We start from the raw sequence: 25,030 nt of genomic DNA on the forward strand, positions 1-25,030 counted from the left end.
AGATAGTAAATATTTACAATGAATTAGTGAGACAAATGTGTATCAATGATCCAACTCAAATCGCCCTTTAAAGAGAGAGAGAGAGAGAGAGAGAGAGAGAGAGAGAGAGAGAGAGAGAGAGAGAGAGAGAGAGAGAGAGAGAGCAAGAGATAACAGTGAGGGGGTGACTAACAGAGATGAACAATACTAGGAACCTGGCTTTGGGGTAGGAGCTTGGGGGTTGGTTTAGAGGGTAGAGGTTACCAGTGCAGAGGGTTAGGAGAGTATGGGGTGAAGGCCGCAGCAACAGGAGCGGACCGGGAGAAACTGGACGGAGCAGCTCGTCTTGCTTGACTCACCATCTTCCTCAAAAGCCGCTTCCCGGGAGGGAGTGTAGAGTCACGTCGCTTCCAGGGTGTGCAGACTCGTCCCTTTTCAGGTGTGGAGGCTTACGATGCTTCCTGGGGTGAGGCTCACGTCGGCTCCAGCAGATCCTTAAACTGTCTGCAGCATCTCATGTGTGGTTGCAGGTAGCCTATTGAGACCCCTCACATTGTTTATCACAAAAGCCCGTTTTCATCGACTGCCTGAACTGAAGGTTTGAAGGGGACACTACAATTAGTTTTTAACTACAAACCAGATAAGTTTGAGTTACAATTACAGGCCGTATCTTTTTATTTTCAAATTTATTTCGGAATAAATTTGCTAGCTGGCTACCAAATTAACAAAATCCTTAGCTAGCAAAATAGCAAATCCTTAGCTAGCTTTTCAACTTGTTAAGGCAAGTTGTGTTTAATACATAATTCACGTAATAAAAGTTTTAATTGTTGCAGAGCTCGATTAAAATCCAGATTAAACTAGATTAAAATCCAATTATATAATTAAAAAAAAAACACATTTTGAAACAGTTTTTTCATACTTCTCCTTTACTCATTTTCCCTCGTTGAAACCTGACAATATCCAGTATTCAAGTGAACTTTTCCCAGAAAACTTGCCGTCATGATCCAGCAGCAGTGTCAGAGAGGTTATGTGTTTGAAATAGCTGTTACCCAAGCCGACAAGAATCATGACTCACAATACAGGCCAGAGAACGCCTCTCTCACTCTTCCTCTCCTTGAACTATATAACTGATAGAACAAAGTGGCCTATACAGAAAATATAAATTCAATGCATTTCATTCTGCATTGATTAATTCATTGATGCATTATTCAAATGCATTGATGCATTTTTATTCTGCATTTACTCATTTATTAAGTTTACAAGAACAACTTTCTGCTTACAGAAATATAATATATGCATATTATTCTCAATTTCAGGTCATTGGTCACACCTATTGATGTCCTTAATGCCCATCTACAATAACCTATCATTAGTAGGGAGGGTCTCGTGAATATAGAGATACAATAGTTCACGTTGTTTTGGGACAATACATTTAACATGAAGGTTTGCCCATATTACTCGCCAGTTAAAAAGTGGAGATGCCTCCTCTACTCTAGGAACTATATGTGGGAGCAGAACATCACACATGTGTTTACATACATGTGTAAACACATACATGTATTTTTAATCATCATTAAAAAAAATCATAATTGCAAAACCGCCTGAGAACATCAATGGCACAAGAGTAAAGGTTGGGGTGAAATAAAGGCAAGGTCAGTGTACTCTCGCATATGTATCAAGTAGTTAACACGTATTTTACAAAAATAATATGCTAAAGTATTTACACTATTCCTTTGTATTATTTCCTTTCTAAAGGTAACACATAAGATAGTCAATGACTTATGGTACACATTCAGAATCCATATTCCACCTTCTTTCTTACCTTTACATAGTTTAGTCCGTTTAATTGGTATCTACCACACCATACATATATATGAGAATAGTTTTGTCAATCTCCATAGCAATTTTCTTATCAACTGGAAAACCGTGAGACAAAAATCTTCAGACAAAATTTTGCAATTGATTACTACAGTCTTCTGAAACAGGGTTAATTTCCTATTTGACAAAATATTCGTAGCTACTATTATATTTCTACATAGTACTTAACAATTCGTAACCAATGTTGTTCCATATGTTTGACACCAGCAAATCCTGTGAGCCTTGATAGACTCCACTGCCTTGAACCATGAACCTGTCCGGTTAACTTTATTACACCAACTGCTAAGCCCCATCATATGTTTTGGTCTTGTTAATGACAGCACCTGTTGCCCTCTCAAAGTTGTCTAACTCATCCTGAACATTCACCACTGAGTCTTTTGTCGACACAAAAACAGTGCTTTCGTCTGCATAACCAGCAACAAGAAGTATCGTAGCGTTGGAAAGACAAAATGGACAAATAAAATCATTTTTTTATTAATTATTCTTTATCCATCATTATCTCACTCGACAATGAGCGTCATTTTTCCGTTTTCGTAATTTAAGTTTAATATTTTGCTCCACGGCTCGATTCTATTCATGTTCTACAACATCACACTACCCATTACCGTTGTCATCGTTAACATCGTTAACATCGTTAACAACCAGTCACTGGTTGTACTGTGCCCTCGCTTCAGGAACTCACCGTGACCTTGGTCACGGTGAACTTCAACGGCAATGACCTGCTAAATTTGTTCACAGACTTTTAATTTAGCGGCACAGTCCTTCATACGTTTTAGATACGTATTCTGGGTTAATTTTTTCCCCACGTGTCTTAACATGACTGGTTACACAAGTAGCTTTAACACCCCCAGCTTTCACGCGACCCTTACCCTTTCTCCCAGACCTTACAGAAGAGGTTGGAGTTACCCTCTGCACAGACATTTCTTTGTCACTTTCACCCATGGGGTCATCCTCGACATCCAGTTGACAACCAATCACTTGTTCTATCGTCACCTCACCAGGGTCAACACCAGCTTCAGCATCGCAGCTCAGGGCAGCTGTAGTGACTGTGTTATGGGCGTCCACATGTACATTGTCCTGACTTACCTCACCAGGTCTGATGACAGCAGGTATGCCGTCCTGAGCAGTGTCGCCTGTACCGTTCTTGTCGGCTTTACCTTTATCGTTCTGACCTAAATCACCTGCACCGTCCTCACTCGTCCTCACTTCGAGAGACGTTTCACGAACAGAGTTTTGGGTTGCTTCACCCACCTCACCTGGAGCTGCAGCACTTACAACAGTGGGTTCATTTCCTGATATACTGTCCTCAATTAATGGCGGAAGGTCATGTTCACGACAAATGTTGATACGTTCTGTTGCCTCCACCTGGCAGGCAGCAGCCAAGTTACCAGTATACCCACACTTGAAAAAAGTTTTCAGTTGTCCATTGTAGATAAATTTTATATAGTGACCTGCCATGGGCACTGCTGAAGGGATATTTCAGTGAAGTTCCATTTTCACTGTTCTTGAACCATTGAAACAACCTTTGCCTGCTCCACAAGTACATTTATTGAAACGAACATTGTCCACTTTCCAATACTATTCGTGTATGCGAGTAATAGTTCCACTCGACGGTACAAAGGGCACATCCCACACAGAAACATATGTAAACGTCTTGCTCAAATTAGTACCGACCGGTTCCCATTAGGCAGACCGATAAGGGGATTTCAACGTTCCAATTACGTTGTACGTCGAAGTATGTCCTCATCGTTACTACCAAAACGTAGTACTAGTACTACTAAAACAGGAGGATGGGCTGCATTATTCATAAAATAATTCTAATATTATTATTTAAAAAGATACAGGAAAGTCGAATATTTAAGTTGCCCTTCTAACCAGCAGGCTTTCATCTTGTAGCCTCGTACACCGAAGTTGGACCTTCAGATTTCATAATATTATGCGGCCAGGTCTGGGCTCAAGGGAAAAGCGAGGATAGGTGATTCAGTTCCACGAAGCCGTATTCATAAAGTTCGTTTTGACCAGCCTAGGATTCTCCACAATGGCGCTGTGAAGACAGCGTAAGGTAGAACGCTATCGTGTTCTACCAACACTATTTCCTATATGTTGCCTCATTCTTCCTAGTTTAATAAAAAAATTAATTACCAGAAGTTCCAGGTTTTCTTTGGTATAGAGTGAGTCAGCAAAACGTCCTTAACATCTAAGGAAATGTTGGTCATATAATAGTCCGTTGTTGGATAAGTTTGATATTCCTTGAGTAGAAAAGAAATCTCCCTCCACTGCAAAGGTTTAAACACAGTATCGCGCAACTTCCTAATCTGCGATATCTATTTTTTTCTTTATTAAATAATATACAATATAAAGTTCATATATATATCAAATTACAAGGGATTTACCACATATAGTTTATATAATTCTCTGGATCTATTGAAGCATTATGTAGACAAAGCATTAGAGTGGATTTAATAGGGTTTTTAATATTAAATACTGACATAAAATGCAGGAAAATTAAGAATGCAATAATTATGCTACTTTCTGTTTACATTTTGTGTGTGTTGATGGCAGGCATAAGGGTTACTCAGTAGACAAAATATTGAAGTTTTTACAAGGCAGGATCAAATATAAATAACATGTGGGATTTAAGGATAATACTCTGTGATGATATGAACCATTGGGTTACTGAGGATTATATAAACTGTATGTAATGTAGTATTTCACTTGTAAATTGATGTAAGATATTTATGCTATATATTACTAAATAGATAAAATTCGTAAGCGCCCCTACGGTCAGTTCCTATAAACAATAGCGTAGATAACCTATAGACTAGGAGCAGCCTTTGATTTACTGTAATACTACTAAATGTCTGATGTGAAATTTAGATATTTAGGAGACTCGAACCAGCAACCCCACGAGTGGGAGACTGATCCACCATGCTATGAACGGTCATAAGAAGGAACGATTACATAAGCAACTAATTTCTGGAAGCTTCTGTCTCCCTCTCGTGTTATTAGTAGTTCGAGTCTCCTAGTACCCAGAAGAATAAAGTGTTGATATCCATGGAAGTGTGGTTGATAATTTATACGACATGGGTGTGGATCACTTAATTCCTTTGTATTTTAGTAGCAGTCAGGAGAAAGTCTAAAAATCCCTCTAGGCAGCGGTTAGTTGCTTGTGAAGTATATCCCCTGATAAGACTGTTCATGGTGGATAGAACTTCTTGAGAAATTACGGCTTGCCTCTAATACGCATTAGAGGCAAATCATAATTTCCAGTATTGAATGTTATAGAATGGCTGATGAGTTACTGTTAATGGTTTTAGTCTACACAGCGTATTCGTTCACCACATTTTCCTTCATGCCCAAGCAGTGAAGTATGGATACAGTGTAAGACAGGGAGCCTGATGAGCCGCTGGACTGAGCCGCTGGGCAGTGCCACCACGATGATTGTCTCATATGAGCCGCTGGGCTGCTGAGGGCCACGGGGACACTGCCCCAGGAACCGCCACCAGGAAGCGTCAAGGTTGGTAGCCTACACTATACTATTTGCGCCCCTATGTTATTGGCAGCTTGGTGGCTGGCTATACCTAACATGTAACATGCGACTGTCAGAACATAATGACCGTAGAACAGTGACTGCTGTCAACATGTTCACAGCCACAACATCAAATATTCAAACCATGAAAGTAGTGAATATAGCAGAGGTTTTCAACTTTTTTTAACTCCCGCCACACTGAACAAGGTGCTGAAATTTTTACACAATAAGTTTTAGACTATATTATATATATATATATATATATATATATATATATATATATATATATATATATATATATATATATATATATATATATATATATATATATATTTTTTTTTTTTTTTTTTTTTTTAAATCATAGAAGGGAGTACCACCTCTAGCTGGAAGAAGGGGGACCCATAGCCTCGGAGGAAACCACGCATAACGCATTAGAGGGAATGTTTAGATCCCCTTCAATACAGTTTCTGTGTGCTTTTCTCCTACCACCCCCTTCCTTTTATATTTTTTGTGCTTTATTATGCATTTGATGGTTACAAGATATACATGGGTTGATACAAAAATAATAATGCAAAAAGGTGCTTAAAGGTTATGGATCTCTTGAAAAACACAACAATGGGAAACATTGATGAATGTCACAGACGGGTTCGATCATTGTTGCAAGTCAAACACTTCTTCGAATTCCTCTGAAGTTGGACTAGTGCCCAAGACGCAACAGGCATTTCCCCTCTGAATCGCAACACTGAGGCGCTGGAACAAGAATTTTTTTGCTCTCTGGTCTTTTGTAGCGCTGATCAATTTGTCCCCCAATTCCTTCAGGAACTTCAATGCACATTTTCCCCACGAACCGAGGGTCTCCGAGCCGATCGGAACAAAGCTGTAGCAGTGTGCTAGACCTCTGTATTTAATAATTTTCTGCGATTCCCTGAAAGAAGCAGCACCACCGCTTTCACGTGTGCTATAATATAAATATATAAATATATATATATATATATATATATATATATATATATATATATATATATATATATATATATATATATATTTATATATATATTTGAACCAACTGGTTGAAAACTCTACACCAACTGGTTGAAAAACGTTGGTGTAGAGTTTGTCTATTAAATAAATTCCAAAATTTGGATGTTATAAAACTCGTGAATAATTTATTTTCCTCCGCGAAGATTGTCTCAACAAACAAATTAACACAAGTAAACAACACACTTTGCAGTAAACTATGAAATAACTACAACCCAACACCTGCCCTAACTTCTGTTCTCACCTGCACCCAAAGAACCCAGTTTCCAATTATTCTGAAATTTTGTAGAATTTGTTTCTTCAAAAATTTTTGCAAGTGGAAATATTTGGCTTAAGATAACACTTACATTTCAAAATAACTTGAGGTGCAGTTAAGAAAAATTACGAGCCCCCTGACCTGTCAGCTTGTTGTACTTGATGAAGTATGGGAAGCTTGGGAATTATTGGGGAAAAAGATAGAGATAGGAATTATCTTGTAGAAAACAAACAGGAATTATCGTTTATGGGGCCTCGTAGCCTGGTGGATAGCGCGCAGGACTCGTAATTCTGTGGCGCGGGTTCGATTCCCGCACGAGGCAGAAACAAATGAGCAAAGTTTCTTTCACCCTGAATGCCCCTGTTACCTAGCAGTAAATAGGTACCTGGGTGTTAGTCAGCTGTCACGGGCTGCTTCCTGGGGGTGGAGGCCTGGTCAAGGACCGGGCCGCGGGGACACTAAAGCCCCGAAATCAACTCAAGATAACCTCAAGATATACAAAACCGACATGAATTATCGTGTACAAAACAGACATGAATTATCGTGGACAAAACAGACAGAAATAATCGTGGACAAATTATACAGGAATCATCCTGGACAAAACAAAGTTATGAATCATCGCGATTATTGTGGACAAAACAGAGTGGAATTGTTGTGAACAAAAAAGATGGAAACTATCGTGGACAAAACAAAAAGAAATTATCGTGGGCGAAACAGACAAGAATTCTCGTGGACAAAACGGACTAAACAAGAATTATTGTAGGCAAAGCTTACAGAAAGACATGGAGGACTAAACTGACATACAGGAATTATCGAGGACAAAACGAAATTATAAGGGTTATCGTAGTCAAAATTGACGGAATTATCCTGGACGAAGCTGATAACGGCAACCTCGCAAAGAGTAAGGATTCAGTAGGAGTCTTCAAGATACCCGATAACTAACCACAGGACACATGTAGTTATCGCGTGTGGTTAGGCTGATGGGGTGAATAAAAATCATTTTTTTTTATAAATAAAAAAATATATATATTATACATTATATACACATATATTTAAAATAAAAACAAAAATAAGTTATATCAGCCCTAATGCTGCTCTACGTAACAGCCCATTCTTAATGCTTTCAACATGCGTCTAATTCAATGAGGTTTTGTCTAACCATAAGCGTACGAACCTAGAGCCTATAGAGCGCTCATGAGTTTACTCAAAAGATAAAAGACCATCAGCTGGGATGTAAACCTTAACATTTCGGATGTGGTAATGAACCAACTTAGTTACAAGCGCCTGGCTGATTGAACACAAGTTACTTCATAGATCAAACTGAACACTCCTCATCCAGCTAGATATGCACCATCTTTGCTAATGGCCTGCTTTATGATTATTTTTGTGCTTTATGGCTAATGCCCTGCTTTACCAATACCTATGATTAAAGAATTTTCATTCATACATATTTTGGCATTACAAGATGTTGATATTTTAAATTTATACACATTTTTCGGTTTTGCAATTTGGTGTAGCAAGTAAGGTGACTTAAGCTTCTGCTCGGGTGACTATACGAGTCAGTAGTCTAAGCGTTAGTAGTCATAGTAGTCGAAGTAGTCCCGGAAGAGGCGTCTCCTAGCATACAGCGCCCTCAGACGCGCTCGTTGGGCGCGACGATGACCTCCCCGAAAACCACGACGACCGCCCTTAAGTCCTCCACGACGGATCGGGACGGCGTCGACAACTGTGGCTTGCAGCACCACCACCATCACCATCACCACCATCATCACCATCACCACCATCAAGCGCATCCTCTCGCCCTCTCACACTAGTCTATTGGGACCACTCAAGACAAAACAAAAACCCAGTGTAGTAGATTGTAACCTCAGGAAATACATACGATTGTTCAAATCAACAATTAAACTATTGTCTTATGTGTGATCCTTTATCTTGTGTGACAATTAGTGTAAGCAGCAGCCTCACGGCAATATGGCCTAATTGAATTACTACGATTAGCTAAAATTTTATATTAGTTTTGTTAATGAAGATATTAATAATCATCGTAACTGAAATATTTTATGAAAATAATTGAGTGACATTTAGATTAATTAATGAATGCTGTTTGATAACAAAAGTCATAAATTTGGCTTGAAATTGGGCTTAAACTAGGCCTATCCACTGGGGGAGAGTTATTAAAGCCGCCGCAATAGCCTACTAACTAATCAACAAATATACTTAAGTCTAGGACATTTTCAAGGACTGAAGTAAACTCTCAGTGTAAATACAAAGAGAACTATAGGTATAGCTCTCGGGGTATATATATATATATATATATATATATATATATATATATATATATATATATATATATATATATATATATATATATGTCGTACCTAGTAGCCAGAACGCACTTTTTGGCCTACTATGCAAGGCCCAATTTGCCTAATAAGCCAAGTTTTCCTGAATAAATATATTTTCTCTATTTTTTTTCTTATGAAATGATAAAGCTACCCATTTCATAATGTGTGAGGTAAATTTTTTTTTATTGGAGTTAAAATTAACGTAGATATATGACCGAACCTAACCAACCCTACCTAACCTAACCTAACCTATCTTTATAGGTTAGGTTAGGTTAGGTAGCCGAAAAAGTTAGGTTAGGTTAGGTTAGGTAGGTTAGGTAGTCGAAAAACAATTAATTCATGAAAACTTGGCTTATTAGGCAAATCGGGCCTTGCATAGTAGGCTGAGAAGTGCGTTCTGGCTACTAAGTACGACATATATATATATATATATATATATATATATATATATATATATATATATATATATATATATATATATATATATATATATATATATATATATATATATATCCCTGCTGCATAAATTTGACGTGGCCACCATACTAAGTAATACCTTAGAGCGCAAACGGGAGTCTAGGAGCGGACCACCGACCAACTGGCCGACAGCGTAAAGTGGGATATGACAGCGGTTATATGTTGTTATAGATTCAGCTACTCGGAACAAACGTTCCACGTAGCACGGGCTATGGCGAGCCCGCAGAGGACTTTTGGCGATGACAGTTCCCATCATGCTGTTATATAAACCAAGGAAAACAGTTGCCAAGTCTTACTAGATCTTCTAATTAACGACCCAAGGACGTTCTCGTTGCCATAGTAAATAGATAAATATTAATCTCAAATCAATGATTGCATGAAAATTTATTGTGAAAATATTAGTGGTGTGTATTTATTATTTTTTGTGCCCGCAGAACTGAGCTATTAGCTCTTGGACCCCGCCTTTCTAACCAATTTATTTTTTGTTATGTTTACTACATATATTTCTCTCTAACACGTACACACACACACACACACACACACACGCATCCTCGGGAAGCAGCACGTAGCAGTTGTCTAACTCCCAGGTACCTATTAATGCTAGGTGAACAGGTGCATCAGATGAAATAAATTCTGCCCATTTATTTCTGCCTTAGGCGGGAGTCGAACCGGGGCACTTATGTCTACGACCCCGGAGCACATAATTAGTAGTGACCTGTAAAGCTTAACTAATAAGTGAACTTGTATCCGGACAGCATGATTTACACGACCAAACATTATTTGTGTAAACTATTAACATATTTCCCTACCCAGTCTGGTCTATTGAGGTGTATATCATGGAGTGATAATATAAGTCGATAAGTACAATATCATGAACAGATCAAATGTTTTATTATAAAAGAATTATAAGAGAAAACATTAAGCCAGGATGACTGTACAGCCCACGGAAGGAATACGAGGACAAGGTTAGGGGCTGGGATTGGGTAACAGAGCCATGGAACGATCCCCCAACTACTTACACCATCGGGAATCGAACGCTGACCTGCAAGAGGCGAGGTTGTTGATGTACCGAAGAGTCCTAGTGGCTGGTGAGAGAGGAGCAGCATCTCACTCCACTATTGATTGAGATAGAACCAACATCTTAGATAACTCCCACGTATTCTTGAGGCTAACCAGTTGCAGTAAAAACAAAAATGAATGAAAGTTTGTGAGAACTGATGCGAGGATTTCATCCCGGAAATACCTGACAGATAGACTGGCAAGACCGGACAGACCAGTTAGACGGGTGGAGACTGGTGGAGACGGGTGTGCTGCACATTGACCGTCTATGAAGGACTTTGTGTGTGCCCACCTAACTGTTCAGAGTCGAATATCAGCTCCCAAGTCCCACCTTCTGAAGGAAAGGAATACCCTTTGATCTCATCACTTTACAATCAGGCATCTGGTACAACTCTATTCGAAATTTCTTCTGATTTTGATCTGAAATCTTCTTCTGATCTGCTTATTAAGTTGTGGACTGTTTTTACCTCCAGCAATTTATGATCCAGACCCTCTCCACGTGTTCACTTCCCCTCAAGTACTTCCTTACATTCCTCTGGTTCATCTGTTTCCACCTTACCTGAAGGAGTCTATCTTTGTCAACTTTGTGACAACTTTGTCAACTTTGATATATAACTACGTTTGTTTGAAGAGCGAGCCTTATCTTCAGAAACCAGCGCTTTAGACGTCCGTCGTATACTGAACTGCCTTTTTTTACTATTATTATTAATACATGAGGTACATCTGCATTAGTGCAGCTACCCTAGACTATATGTAGTGGAGTACAGTGAGTCAAAAAAAACTAACTAGGTGATGCTAAAAAATCCCCATCACAAAGGATGGTTAGTCATACAGAGGCATGTGATGTGCAGTCTGCACTGCCAGACTCCGGATGCATTTTGAGGATATCATCAACACAAGAGTGAATAAGGTAGCAGTAGTAATAAATGTCCCCATCTCACAGGATGGTTAGTCATACAAGGTTAGTCATACATATGTTTAGTAGCCTGCACTGGCAAATTTTGGGTGCAATATGAGGATATCCTCATGAATACGAGAGTGAATAAAGTAATTGCAAGGCTCCAGGTACCTCATGCCAACTGGTCTGAAAGGTCTAATAACTGGGCATTCGGTGATGTAGTGTGGGAGATCATGCCGCAGTTCCTGCTCACAGAGCAGGAACTGCGGCATGACTTCAATCCTGCGCACCTGGAGTACTCAGGTTTGGGAGATCAGTCACCTTTAGCCACCTGCCACAGGTAACGGTAACCCAACCTGATCCTGGCAACCACTGTGTCACACAGTCTGGTGGATGTTTTGTGTTGCCCATAGATATAGGTTTCAGATCTGAACAAATCATAGCTTTTAATACTAGTACTTTCAGGTCGTTGGGAGTCAGTAAATTCTTTCCTATCAGACCGGAGTGTTTGAACCAATACAGTTTTGACAGTAGAGATGGGGATACCTAGATCTAATTCAACTTCATCTTTGTTGCACGCTAATTTGGCTGCAATGTCTGTCTCATTATGATGGGTTATATTTATGTGTGAAGGTATCCATATAAAAGAGATTCGAGACCCTTTACTCTGTGCAGCAATTAGATCATTTATAATTAGTAGTATGAGGTTCTTGCTGTCGATCTTCCAGGAGAAGTTTTCGATTGCTTGAAGAGCAGACTTTGAATCACAAAATATTATTCCTCCTCCAATGTTTTTTTAACGTACTGGTAGCTAGTTGTAATGCTGCTAGTTCTGCTTGTGTGGAGGTCAGCCAGTTGTTTAACCTGACACTGACAGTCTTTGTGCAAATATTATTTCTATAAAACCTACATGCTGCTGCAGTCCGTCCAGTAGAAGATTGGACTGAGCCGTCGGTGTAGACACAGTGCTCGTGAGATCTTAAATTCTCGATGGAGGAGACAATTGTTTCGAGTGTGACAGCTTTGAGAAGAGCAAGATTCTCATTATCTTTCTTGGTGACAGGTGTGTATGATACTTGAATGGTGGGGTACAGATAAAGAGGAATATCAGAGACAGGTAGATTGCACTTAAAAGGAATGTTAAGTTTAATGAGATTGTAGGCATTGTTGCTCAGCCATTTATCATAAAACGAGTGTGTTAGTATGTCGGCACCAGTCAACAGGGTGCTGCACTAAATAATTTGTCTCTGAGCAATGCAGGAGATGTAAGGTCTCTCATGACTTTAAGGCAAAAGGTAGTTTTGACTTACACGATGACCTCTGACTCACTTGCTTCATATAAACACACAAATTGTTACACACAGAGATCACACTAACGTGATGCATCAAATGAACAAATCCACAAGGGCCGTGACGAGGATCCTCGTCACGGCCCTTGTGGATTTGTTCACACAAATTGTGTTTATATATGTTTATGTGTGTTGTTGTTCGATGTCTTCTTGCGTTCAGAATATGTTTAACACACATTAATCTCCCGTATAATGTATGATAATGCAATCTGTAAACCAAGACAAGGAACATAAGGTACTATAAAAAAAGACCCAAAAGCGTGCAAATGGTTTTGAATAAATTAGACCAATCAATCGATCAGTGTTTTCATTAGGCCAAGTCTAGGAGCTTAGTGGGAATATTAATGACTGTTCCAGGTCTGTCTTGAGTTAACAACGTAGTCATGAAGTACACGACAGGCAGGAATTATCGCATTGAATTCTGGCATTGAGTCATTCATCCCTTGTCGACTTGGAGCCTATTGACTCCAAGTGATTATCTGAGGATCTTTCTTCAATTTGTACGTTTGATATCCTGTCTTCAGACACTTGGCTTAACATATCTGAAACCTAATTAATTTGTCTCTATCGCTCAGTGGTTAAGTTCGATGCTGCGCGATAATTCGCTGAACCATCAGGCTACGAGGCCAAGATATCATTAAGAACGACCATTGACTCTTCCCACGCGCTTGGACAAATTTTCTTGATTTCTTTCTGATTCAAATTTCGATTTGCCAGTCTTAGACACTTGCAGTGTTTGGTAGCAACACTTAAAACCTGATCAGTAGGTCACCACGAGGACAGTCTCTAAAGAGAGGACGTAAGTGGAAGCTGTAAACGCAAATGAGTGGAATTAATGTAAATAAATAATTGTTCTCTGTACCAGTACTTGTCAACAAGTGGAACACACTAGAAGAAGTTGTGGAAGCCACCGCCATCTAAAACAAAAATCTTCACCTAAAAAAAACATCTAAAAACGAATCTTTAAAGCCAGATTCGATAAACAATTCGAACATCAGAATACTTGAACGTATAACGTAACAGGTATAGTTAGGTTTGTAGGCGGGTCGTAAAGCACCAGATCATACTTCCTGTAAGTCACTAACAGGTAAGTATTAAGACCGTTGTATTAAGTATTAATATTGTGGGCGAGTATTAAGACTCGCCCACAGGTGACCGAGGCCGGTACCACACTGGACTCGCTGCTGTCAAATGGTTTGATAAAGTCTTGCAAATACATACGGGTCATTCTTTAGATATATATTGTATATTGTATCATATCCACATAGCGAAGGAGGGAATGAATGTGAGAGGGTTTTTTGTGAGAGCGGGGGAGTGATGTTAGTGGGGGGTGAGTAGTGTGAGGGTGAGAGTGTAGATGGGTGGGTGATGGTTCGAGGGTGGGGTGGGGTGGGTAGAAAGTGGGGGCAGGATGTGGGTGTGGGGGTGGGGAGGGCTTGGAGGGATAGGTGACAGGGCAAGAAAAGTGTAACAAGGTCAGGAGTGACACATCATGAGCTTCATGCCGTCCAATGATGGGTCAGGAGTGAGGAACTAGTGAGGAGTAACAGGTGAAGAGTGAGGAACAAGTGAGGAGTGAGTAGCAAACAATACAGAGTGCGTGAATCAGCGGGAATCTCTCCATTCGAAAAGGCTGTTTGGCACGTAGTGCTCGTATCCTCTCTAGTCCTGCTCTTCTCTAGTATGTTTCATCATGTGATGAGCGATGAATAAGAAGTAGTGAGAGTGAGTCAGGTTGCTTCCCGGGTGTGGAGTCACGTTGCTTCCCGGGTGTGGAGTCACGTTGCTTCCCGGGTGTGGAGTCACGTTGCTTCCCGGATGTGGAGTCACGTTGCTTCCCGGGTGTGGAGTCACGTTGCTTCCCGGGTGTGGAGTCACGTTGCTTCCCGGATGTGGAGTCACGTTGCTTCCCGGGTGTGGAGTCACGTTGCTTCCCGGATGTGGAGTCGCGTCGCTTCCCGGGTGTGGAGTCATCGCTTCCCGGGTGTGGAGTCACATCGCTTCCCGGGTGTGGAGTCACATCGCTTCCCGGGTGTGGAGTCATCGCTTCCCGGGTGTGGAGTCACATCGCTTCCCGGGTGTGGAGTCATCGCTTCCCGGGTGTGGAGTCACATCGCTTCCCGGGTGTGGAGTCACGTCGCTTCCCGGGTGTGGAGTCATCGCTTCCCGGGTGTGGAGTCATGTCGCTTCCCGGGTGTGGAGTCATGTCGCTTCCCGGGTGTGGAGTCACATCGCTTCCCGGGTGTGGAGTCATGTCGCTTCCCGGGTGTGGAGTCACATCGCTTCCCGGGTGTGGAGTCATGTCGCTTCCCGGGTGTGGAGTCACATCGCTTCCCGGGTGTGGAGTCATGTCGCTTCCCGGGTGTGGAGTCACATCGCTTCCCGGGTGTGGAGTCACGTCGCTTCCCGGGTGTGGAGTCACGTTGCTTCCCGGGTGTGGAGTCACGTCGCTTCCCGGGTGTGGAGTCACGTCGCTTCCCGGGTGTGGAGTCACGTTGCTTCCCGGGTGTGGAGTCGCGTCGCTTCCCGGGTGTGGAGTCACGTCGCTTCCCGGGTGTGGAGTCACGTCGCTTCCCGGGTGTGGAGTCACGTCGCTTCCCGGGTGTGGAGTCATCGCTTCCCGGGTGTGGAGTCACGTCGCCTTCACTAGATCCTTAAGACGCGCTGCTATGAGATACATGGAGCTTTGCAATAAGTTCATCCACTCTCGTGTTCTTGAGGTTATCCGCGCAATACATGCAAAGTTTGCCAGTGTTGGCCAACATGTTCCCTGCGTGATGTGAATCTTAGCATCAGGCAACATAGCTCTGTACAAAGACTGTAACGATTAATACTATGGTCTAGAGGTAACTTTAGGGAATCATCATTAATACGGATGTAATTAATTTTGTTAAAAAATAAAATGAAAATGCTAGCGATGAGTCACAATAACGTGGCTGAAGAATGTTGACCAGACCACACGCTAGAAGGTGAAGGGACGACGACGTTTCGGTCCGTCCTGGACCATTCTCAAGTCGATTGTTAAAATGAAAATCCTCCATAATAGCTTCACACATATTCAACACCTCGATGGCATCCTCTCATACGGTCCATATGCTCAACAAAATCAAAACCCTCGATTTTGATATTACCTTTTGACTTGACTGCCATTTTTCGTCACCGCATCACTAGGCTAATGTTTAGTGACGCTGCTCATGTAATGTTAGGATATACTGAGGAAGACCTTAACATATACCAACCTTACCTTGCTGAGACAAGAGGCGCGTCACAGAAATTGATTACTTGTATGTGTTCAGGAAGCTGTAAATATATATATATATATATATATATATATATATATATATATATATATATATATATATATATATGTGGCTTTCACTATTTCTTCCTAATTAAGTGTATTCCCCGCCCTTGCTGCCTGCACCTGTTTTCCTACTTCTCACTCGCCCGTTTTCTTTATTCATGCCCGGTTTCCTCTCCATTTGAAAAAAATCAGTCTTTGGTATGGATTAGCCAGATTGAAACATATATGGAAAATATTACCTTCCCGGGAATTACTTTAATGTTGAGACCCGGCGGTATCCAGTATATTAGTGAACTTTCAACAGGAAATTGACCCTCGTGATGGAGCAACATGCCTGATGGGTTACGTAATTAGGAATTGTCTCTTGCTCAGCAGGCGAGAAGTGGGGTTCACAATGGTGACCTTCCCGTAGTTAACACATGCTTCACACTTTTCACTCCTCCAACCATAGAGTGAAAGAGAACTCTAGCATTTGCGTATGAAATGCCAAGCTTAAATATACGTAACTGGAGATGACGTAACACATGCATAATCCAACTTTTATAAAGTGCTTACAGTATTTGTTTTATTAAATACAGACCTTTATTAACAAAACAAAATCTCGGTGAGCTACCCCTGAAGGTAAGGTACTTATGAGAAGAAAGTGCTAAGCCAGGGTGACTGTATATAACACGTGGAAGGGACATGAGGAATGAGTGCAAAAAACGGTACCTAACCACTTGGGGGATCGAACGCCGACCCTGCAAAAGGCATGATTATCGCTACCAATCTAAGTCGATGGCTAGGGAAAGAGTCGTAAAAAATAGTAAAACAATGAATGAAATTTCTGACATTATTTGATTAACCTCAAGACATAAAAACACACGCGCTATATATAATTTGTGTTGATATTTTAAATTATAATTAAATTATTTATATATACAAGAGTTCTTACATTCTTGTACAGCTTCAGCCATTAGTACGCGTAGCGTTTCGGGCAAGTCCTTAAATCCTATGGTCCCTGGAATACGACCTCCGCGAAATATCGTTTAACAACCAAGTACTCATTTTACTGTTGAGTTAAACAGAGGCTACAGTTAAGGACTTGCGCCCAGTCAATCCTCCCAGGCCAGGATACGAACCCAGGACAAAGCGTTCGCGAAATCCCAGACGAGCATCTTAACCACTACACCACAGGAATTGCGTGAGTGTGTGTGTGTGTGTTCCGGGGTTATCTTGAGATGATTTCGGGGCTTTAGTGTCCCCGCGGCCCGGTCCTCGACCAGGCCTCCACCCCCAGGAAGCAGCCCGTGACAGCTGACTAACACCCAGGTACCTATTTTACTGCTAGGTAACAGGGGCATAGGGTGAAAGAAACTCTGCCTATTGTTTCTCGCCGGCGCCCGGGATCGAACCCTGGACCACAGGATCACAAGTCCAGCGTGCTGTCCGCTCGACCGACCGGCTCCCTTGCATACAGTGCATACAGACTCAGCTGAAGCTACCTCATACCGGCAGGTCTCTAGGGTGTAATGAGCGGACAATCAGTAACAAATCATATCTTTTTATCCTGGTGCTCTCAGGCCTTCGAGTCTGTTAATTTCTCAACTCTCAGACGTCAATGTTTGGAACAATATGGCAACACAGGGACCACAAGACCTGATCTCAGCAGGAAGCAATATTTTATGATCACGACACGAGCATAATATATCCCCCCCCCCCCCACGCGACAGATTACACATGGGATACTTCCTGTCTGGGATTTCTAACTATATATGGTTCGAGAGATGCATTATGAGATATACCCAGGTATATCTCATAATGTATTATTATATAATAGTCTTGAAAGCATATGTACTTTTTTGTCGCGTATGTCTTTCAATCGCTCAACTCCGTATCTAATTGATCTCTCTCTCTCTCTCTCTCTCTCTCTCTCTCTCTCTCTCTCTCTCTCTCTCTCTCTCTCTCTCTCTCTCTCTCTCTCTCTCTCTCTCTCGCATGAGTAGACGACTTTCCCTTTCAATAATTCATGTTAAGCCTTACCCTACTAGTTTTTGCCTGGATCATGTGACCTGCCAATCGATAGACAACCAGGTCTTCAACTGTTACTGGGTAACAAGCGAACAATTATGGATTGGTACCCAACCAATCTTCTCCGGGTTGTCGCGGGCAGTGTGTTTGAGTGTATATTTATATTTACCATTTGTATTTACTATTTGTGCCTGCAAAACCCAATTCCGAAATCAGTATTTACCAAAATCTTTCCTGAATATAAGTTTGTCCAGTTTCTATCCATTGCTTCGTGTATTATTTGTGTCGATTCATTTAGCATCCACATGTTAACAACTCCTCAGGGAGGAAATGCGCTCACGGTAATGGATTCACACCGACAACATAATTGGTGTTATTATCATGCAAAACTTCATGTGCCGAGATAAAAGTACAGTTTATTGGAATGATCACTGCGAGCACATAGCCTAGTACACACTGACTGAGATCGTAGTAAAAACCACTTAACACTGTCACTCTCTGGCCAATAGTGAACAGTGATATCAACACTATGTGGATCCTGGTTATAAAATACACATGTAAACACAATAATGCCACATAAACACAATATTTGTTCGCCTATATTGTCTTACCTCGGGTGATTCTTTGTTAACCAGTAAATATTATAAATTATCAAGTAAGTCAATTGTCTTCCCAATTGTGAGTCACAACTGTCAATTAATGGCAAAATAAACAAAATTGATAACGAACCTTTAGTTTGCTGTCGTATTAAATCCTAAGCACACGTCTCCAACATTAGCCTAGCTCAAAAATTTGAATTATTACACCAACACCAATAACCCTGACCTTATCTATGTAAATAAAATTAATGGTCGCCTCCCTTATAAACTCTGAAAACACCGGAGAGCTTATCTTTGTTTTTATGCTAGTCCGTACTCCTACAACGTCCATCAAAATACCTGTGAGATACTGTAAGATCTGATCAAGTAGAATAATCAACACTCCTTCACTTTCCAAGGGGAGTAGCGACATATCGAGGGTGCTCTGGAGCTCGATGTGATTACTCGTGCTTAGGCTTCCTCGGGTGTTCGTGTGAGCTGTCAGACGGGAACAAAAAGTGTTTACCACTGAGCAGATTATATCTATTTGAGATATATATATACAAGAGTTGTTACATTCTTGTACAGCCACTAGTACGCGTAGCGTTTCGGGCAAGTCCTTAATCCTATGGTCCCTGGAATACGATCCCCTGCCGCGAAGAATCGTTTTTTCATCCAAGTACACATTTTACTGTTGCGTTAAACAGAGGCTACAGTTAAGGAATTGCGCCCAGTAAATCCTCCCCGGCCAGGATACGAACCCATGACATAGCGCTCGCGGAACGCCAGGCGAGTGTCTTACCACTACACCACGGAGACTGCAAATGGTTTATGGTTTACCACACTGCCTCCTCTTTTTTCTCGTTCCACCGTGTTAAATGTGGTACTACAAAATCACAAGTCCTGCCACTGGGAGTTTACTCACATTTATTCACAAAGCATGGTGGTCGAAGTGTAGCTCCTAAGCCGTCTCCCTGATTATTGGGGCCTTCACTGAGCGCCCAGTAACAAACTGGCGAGCGTAAGTGGCAGTCGTCAGCAACTTCTGATGGCTGAATCAGTCCCGAGAGCTCGCATTTGCCAATGAGAGCTCCCGAGATGTCAGCTCGACTAGCGCTGATTGGTTGGTGCTTTCAACCTCGACCAATCACAATCCGCCGTGTGTCGCAAGTACATCGTCGGCTGTGATAGGTAATACTGTACGCCGTGAAGGCAGAAAAACTTAGGTGCAAAATTTTTAGGATATAAAATTATCCCTTTTCATACAAAATATGCAACACAGATTATGACAGTTATCCCTACATGCCTGATGGGTAGGGTCGATGACTCAAACAGTTTAAATTAGCAGAGAAGGTTAGAAACCCACACAATACATTCAACGCTTTTCTCGAAAAGTGCTTCGCTCGGTTCGTATGTTCGACGCACACATTATAAAGCACTTCACTTACTCTGTAAATACGACAATTTAATAATGCTTCCTCAAGTGACTCAGGACGGTCATAGTCTATAGTGAGGGTTCCAGCACCCGGGACCTTTCTTTAGCAATAATTGCTTTTTGCTCACAGCAATAGTTTTGTTTGAAGCTTGTGTATCACAAGACACGATCATTATTTAATGTTGAAAAAGGAATCTGATTCCAATGGCCAAGAGCCACGAGGGAGTCTCGAGGGAACACAAGGACCCACATAACCCAAGAATTTCGGCCTCTTGGAGGACTCGGGGGACGCAGGCAACCATAGGGTGAGGCCAGAATGATGAAAATAGTGTGCAGTGAAGAGGTATATTGAATTAAACCGTGTTTATAAGGATAATGTACACTATTGGTGACCGTGTACGTAAAATCAGATTTTTTGGAAACTGGAGCTCAGGATGATTGACCACAACAGAAATTGTTTATGTAATAATCTAAGATGAGGTCTGATAAAGACCTTGTGTGCCCTCTGTAATGCTTTTGCGCTACCGCTCACAGGATGAGTATGGGGTGCACAATAAACTAGCCGCCTTCGGCGGCAACAATCAAATCAACAGCCTCCTCTTTCCCCCCATCCCTTTATCTTCACCTCTTTCTCTCCGTCCTCCCTCTCTCCTCCTTTTTTACATCCCTCTATCCCCTCTCCCTTTTCCCCGTTTTATCCCTCTTACCCCATTCCGTGCCTTGTCTCCCCCCCTCATTATCCCCTTGCCTTGCATCTCATCTCATCATCTTGTTCCCCGCTTCCTTTATCTTCCCCCCAGTTCTCAATCTCTCCCTCATATTCCCAGTCTCTCCTCTCCCACCTCATTTTGCATCTTCACTACACACTATCTTCCCTGAATATACTATCTTCACCACCATAATCATCTTCCTTATTCACTATCTTCATCACTGTAACCCAAATGAACTCTGTTCATAGTTTTCAAGTAAATCATGAAAATGCGCGGGTAAACTCTATGGAAAACACACCCGCGATTTCATTATAAACTATGAAAATCGTATAGGGAAAGGGGGGGGGCCTGGGTTATAGGTTGATATTTCTAAAGGTATTTAACTTAGGCCGACTACCACCATCTTATATCCAGCCAGTACTCCAGACCATTCCCCCTGCACAGTTGAGTGATGCTAGCCCCTAGCATCAGGCCTCCAGCCTTCGACAGACAAACATTCTCTCTTATAGTAAAGATTCCTTTCCTACAGTTCTGTCACTACTACCGCTTGGAAAAATAAAAAACTCTTTATTTTGTAAATAAATTCGAAAGAAAATGCTTTAAAATTACGTACAATACCATTCAGGAGTTAGAACATGTCCAAGAGTTTCAGAGACCCAGCCTATCTCTGCGATTTTCATGACGTCACGTTTGAAATATTGGTTGTGTTTTCCATAGAGTGATTTAGCAGTCTCAATGCCACATAATAATACAAAGAGGGTTGAGGGGGGGAGATGGGAAGCAAGAGAGGTGAAGAGTGGGAGGACGAGAGAGGGACACGGGCGAGAAAAGGGGGAAGGAGGGAAGAGACCTGGGCACAGCCGGGTTCCCCTTCTAGTTATCTTATAAAACGCAATTATCACAATGAAATTTGCCACCATAAATATGTATATATAAATACGCTGAAGTATTTATAGCCTACCAACAGTCTACACTCTCATGCATACGCCTAATATATACGCTCGTACATGAATACCCCTCATATATACACACACATACCCCTAATATATGCACTCATACATATCCCTAATGCGAACAAGCCTGAATGGTCCCCAGGCATATATGCAACTGAAAATATCCCTAATATATCCCCTAATACATGCATATCCCTAATATATACATTCATACCCTTAATATATACACTAATACATTCATAACTCTAATATACACCTTCATATATTCAAAAATGCATTTCCAATATAAATAGGTACATTCATACATGCAAAAATGCAACTCTAAAAGTAAACATTCATATATGCATTCCCTAACTCTATACATTCGTATATTCATACCCCTAAATATATGCACTCAAATATGCAAGCATGCAAACCCTAAAAATATATATATATATTCATATGTACATACCTAAATATACATTCAAACATGTAAACATCCATACCCTAAAAATAAACATTCATCCATGTCAAACTTGGATATCTTAAATATATATATAGTCAAACACGAAAACAACCACTGGGTGAACCAATTACAAAACATAACACAGGCAGGCGCGCTGGTGTCCGGACGTACCACACGGAGGGAATACGAACCACCGGCAGGAGATGCTTCCTTGGGCGTGGTGGGAGCTCCTGCTGGCGCCAGTCTGACCTTGCTCTGTCATCTTGCCTCACAACCAGTTATGACCGCACTCTAACGACGCTATGCCACGCTACACCCTTGAGAGTCCTGCCAAGATTTCACCGAAGATACGTTAAAATGGTAGAAGATACCTTCTATCAAATCGTGGCAAGAGAAATCAAGAGTGCGAGCGATCTAGAACACACGCGTACGTACACACACACACACACACACACACACACACACACACACACACACACACACACACACACACACACACACACACACACACACCGCCTTGCCTTGCCTTGTGGTGCAGTTGGCTTCGTTCTGAACTCACAATCCTGGGGATCTCAGGTTCGATTCCAGAGCGGGAAAGAAATGGATGCTTATGATATGCCATTCACTTAATGCATCTGTTCGCATGTCCCCGACAAAGTGAATTAATTTAGTGCTGGGAAGACGGGACACCACGAGCGTAGCTCTCATCCTGTAACTACACTTAGGTAATTACACACACACACACACACACACACACAAAAGCACGTCACCAACGGAGTCTTACAGGGTTCTGTACTTGGACCTATCCTGTTTCTTATAAAACTTAAACGATTTTCTCAGAGGGTATAGCCTCATTGCTCTAAATGCTTGCTGACGATGTTAAAATTATGAGAATGATTAAGAGGAAGACAGCATGAGGCTACAAGATGACCTGGACAAACTGAAGGAATAGTCCAACAAATAGCTATATTAGAGTTACAAACTGAAGGAATAGTCCAACAAATAGCTATATTAGAGTTTAGCTCAAGCAAGCGTAAAGCAATAAAAATAGGTGTAAGGAGCAGAACGGCGGACCCAAATTACCAATTGGGAGATGACATTTTTCAAGAATCAGGAAGAGAGAAAGATCTAAGGGTTGATATTATACGAAACCTGACCCATGAAGCCCACATCAAAATGATATCATATCAGCAGTATATGCTAGGTTGGCTAATATAACAACTGCCTTTAGGTACCTGTGTAAGGAATCATTGAGAACCTTGCATGCCATATATGTCTGACCTATTCCCGAGCATAAGACTACAGTGCCGAGTCCATATCTTTTTTTTATCTTTATTTAAGAATATACAATATAAATTACATATATATCTAGACAAACGCAAGACGAAGTTTGATAAAATTCAGATATATGCCCCAAACTATTCCCAGAGCTGAGTGGTATCAGCTACCAGGAACGGCTATTGAAATTAAACCTCAAGTCAATAGAAGAGTTAGGGGAGACATGTTTACCACCTACACAATTCTCAAGAGGAATTGACAGAGTAAATAAAGACAAACTATTTTAGCATGAGTGGTATACAATGATGGGGACGCAGGTGGAAACTTATTACCCAAATGAGCCACAGGAACGTCACAAAGAATTTTTTGGTGCGAGAGTAGTTAAGAAATGGAATGTACTAGGATGTGAAGTGATGAACACAAACTCCATTTAAAGTTTCAAACGCAGATATAATAGAGCATAATAGGCTTAGAAACTCCATACAAAGTTTCAAGCGTAGATATAATAGAGCATAATAGGCTCAGAAACTTGTACACCACTTGGCTAACGGTTGAGAGGCGGGACCAAAGGGGCCGAACCTCAACCCCTGCAAGTACAACTAGGTGAGAACACATTTCTTCCGGCAGGTCACCGCACATCAGTTCAGCAGACTCATGCGAAATAAAAGGCTGCGGTGAGCTTTGTTCTCACACCCGCCTGGGGTCTGGTAAGCTAGCAACACGGGGACACGCCCAAACCTCAGATACACGCAACTTGCAGTAACTTCTTCAGGTGACTATGTTAAAGTTTGGCACTCGTTATGTGCTTAAAACTGACCATAGTTTTAAGAACCACATCTAAATAATATTCTTTGGGTGTGGGCTTCAGGAGACAGGTTCGGTGAGATATTAACTCTTTAGATCTGTACTCACCTAATTGTGCTTGCGGGGGTTGAGTTCTGGCTCTTTGGTCTCGCCTCTCAACTGTCAATTAATTGATGTATAGCTTCCTGAGCCTACTGGGCTCTATCATATCTACACTTGAAACTGTGTACGAAGTCTGCCGCCACCACATCACTTCCTAAAGAGTCGTGGTATATATGTATCTGTCTGTCTGTCTGTCTATATGAGTGTAAATCACAAAGAAATTAACGCCTGATGATTAAAGTGACAATGTATAACCACGAACGAAAAATAAAGTAAATAAATTAGTGAAGTACTTTCTTGTTAATCAACACATCGTCAGAAGTATGAACAATACAATTATTAATAACATTAGTAGTGGTTTGTACAATACGGATCCATTTTTATTTGATCAATTAAAACGCGACACAATAGGCTCCTTAATGCATAAGTTATCCCATTGGCGACGAGGCTTCCCGGACCCCGCGTACCGGTCAGTTCTTCATCCTTCCTTTTTACTGCCCATATCTCCCTCTACGGAGTTATAATGGCCATACTTTTTTGTTGATGTGCTGATTAACACGAAAACACGAAAGTGTTTAACTAGTTTCTTGTAATTTCTTTTCT

General features: G+C 41.2%; 1 long non-coding RNA gene across 1 annotated transcript; it reads left to right on the forward strand.

Annotated features, from left to right (window-relative positions):
• The first annotated feature begins 1,172 nt into the window (after window positions 1–1,172).
• LOC138372927 (uncharacterized) lies at window positions 1,173–8,333 on the forward strand. Its single transcript, XR_011230986.1, has 3 exons — window positions 1,173–2,966; window positions 5,222–5,374; window positions 8,198–8,333. It is a non-coding gene; the product is annotated as an uncharacterized lncRNA (long non-coding RNA).
• Window positions 8,334–25,030: the final 16,697 nt, after the last annotated feature.

Source organism: Procambarus clarkii, chromosome 40 (assembly GCF_040958095.1).
Source record: "Procambarus clarkii isolate CNS0578487 chromosome 40, FALCON_Pclarkii_2.0, whole genome shotgun sequence".
NCBI classification, from domain to species: Eukaryota; Metazoa; Arthropoda; class Malacostraca; order Decapoda; family Cambaridae; genus Procambarus; species Procambarus clarkii.